The 2,134-nt window shown below is 49.0% G+C and overlaps 2 non-coding genes and 1 pseudogene across 2 annotated transcripts; 1 reads left to right on the forward strand and 2 right to left on the reverse strand.

Annotated features, from left to right (window-relative positions):
• Positions 1-510: 510 nt before the first annotated feature.
• LOC136281468 (5S ribosomal RNA) lies at positions 511-629 on the forward strand. Its single transcript, XR_010717788.1, has one exon. It is a non-coding gene; the product is annotated as a 5S ribosomal RNA (ribosomal RNA).
• A 985-nt stretch (positions 630-1,614) lies between these two features.
• On the reverse strand, positions 1,615-1,778 carry LOC136281372 (U1 spliceosomal RNA). Its single transcript, XR_010717721.1, has one exon. It is a non-coding gene; the product is annotated as a U1 spliceosomal RNA (small nuclear RNA).
• A 231-nt stretch (positions 1,779-2,009) lies between these two features.
• On the reverse strand, positions 2,010-2,134 carry LOC136281431 (U2 spliceosomal RNA; annotated as a pseudogene).

Here is a 2,134-nt window from a genome sequence, read left to right on the forward strand (position 1 = left end):
CGATGCCGAAGCATGCCCTGGGTGAGGGGGGTGGTCGAGGGATCCTTCCCACGGTTTATGGTGGATAGTAGCAGGTCGCCCCCACAAGCCCTTGCGAGTCCCGCAGACGGTCCCAGAGGCTGACCCGTTTGGTATCTCCTCACTGTAAGATTTTAAAGCCAGATACACGCACCTACGGAGCTAAAACATTGTATAATAGGTTTTTAGGACACGTTATGTCTCTTGGGACCCCTCCCTCCCCTCCCTAGGGAATAGTGCTTCAAATCGATGCTCCTCAATGTGTTAACTGGGTTGAGGAAAATACATTAGGGTTAGGTAACGACTTCGGGGTTAGGGTAACCATTTCTTAGGGTTAGGGTAACAATTTCTTAGGGTTAGAGTATCGATTTCTTAGGGTTAGAGTAACGAAACTAGGGCTTTAGAATTTCAAATTCGCCTACACTCAGGGATGTGGCCGCTTTACAGCCTGAACCTGGCCGATAACAAGCAGAATTTCGACCCCATTTCCTCGTCTACGACCATACCACAGGGAAAGCACCGGTTCTCGTCCGATCACCGAAGTTAAGCCCTGTCGGGCGGGGTTAGTACTTGGATGGGTGACCGCCTGGGAATACCCCGTGTTGTAGGCTTCAATTTTTTGTCTTGCGAACATCTCTAAACGTTTTATCCCAATAAATAGCTCTCCATACACCACAATTTCACATAGAGAGCCGTAGGTGAGTGAGGAACAAAATCAAAGCAAAAAACGAGGGGGGGAAAACACCTTTTTGTCAAAAAATACGGCCAGCTAATGGCGAAAACTCTAGTGCGATCGACTTTTCTTACAGAGCGCGCGCGAGCGAGTGAGCACGCGCGAGATGAACAGTTTATGATGTCAAATTCTACTTCTGTGATATCAAATCATTCCAAATAACGAACGAAAAAATGAATAGGAAAAAAACGCACACTTCTGAGACGCAGTTTTAAGCCATCGTGACGTGGCAAAACACTCGCACACTTCCAAGAGGAGGCGCGCGAAAAACGGCACTGAAAGTCGACAATGGTTGGATTCAGACTGCAAACGAATCGGGAAAAAGGTTCGATACTTTTACTACTCTGCTAGTTTGTTTCCTTCCCTCGTTCATTCGTTCACTCGCTTGCTCGCACAAAGGATACACTAACGATAGCAATAGCATTTCTAAAAGCGGCTCCAGTGACAATAAAACCGCTCAAAAGGTTCAAAGTGTACTCACGGTCCAAGTCGAATGCCCTTCTATGCTCGCTCGCTCGGTCGATCGGCCGTTTGGTTTCCTTTCATTTCCTTTCCCTTCGCGCGCATAGCACAGCACGGCACGGCACGCACAACCTGCAAATACAAACGAACAGGACTTTACACACAATAGAGCAGACAGGCCTTGAACAAAAACAGCCAGCAAAGTTACGCACCGCCCCGAAACTCACCTTGTTTCCTTCCTCCAGTCTCTCCAATGCACTTCTACCCCTCCAAACGTGCCAACACCTTGGCCAGTTGTGCGTCCTTTGCTTTCTTTGCAAGTCTACCGGTCCACTGCAAAAGCAAAAATACCCTCGATAGTCAGTAAGAGGGCCATATAGACATAGTTTGGATGACTTTTGCGGGGACGAGCGCGAACGCAGGTCCCCACTACCAGAAATTATACGCTCGAGTTACCCACATTTGGGGTAATCGCAAGGGTCAACCCAGTCGAAGTGCAATGAAAGGGCCTCGCCTTGAGAGGACTGCCTCCTTGATCACAGTACCTCCCGCGTCAGGTAAGTATGCTTTTTCAGCGTCTGCCCTCGGTGAAAAAATCCACTTACCCCTAGGTCCTTGTGGTAGTGCTTTGCGCACTTCAGAAAACGTAGGCCAGCGGCCGTTCCTGCCATTGTCTGTTGTCTGAATTATCATCCCTCTTTCACCTCTTCCCCTCTAAGGGCGGGCGGGGCTCCTGTAAACATAAAAGAATGCTATACCGTTGACTTTGTTTTGGATTGAATGTGTCTTCCCCAGAGGGAAGTGGGCCGCACTCGGAGGTAGTGCTATACCGAGGCAACCCGTGGCTGGGACGAGGCAAGCCTCTTTTCCACAGCCCAGTTCCAAAAATCAGTTTAATATATGAGCTGCTCAATGAGCAGC

The sequence above is a fragment of the Pocillopora verrucosa genome, chromosome 5 (genome assembly GCF_036669915.1).
Source record: "Pocillopora verrucosa isolate sample1 chromosome 5, ASM3666991v2, whole genome shotgun sequence".
NCBI lineage: Eukaryota > Metazoa > Cnidaria > Anthozoa > Scleractinia > Pocilloporidae > Pocillopora > Pocillopora verrucosa.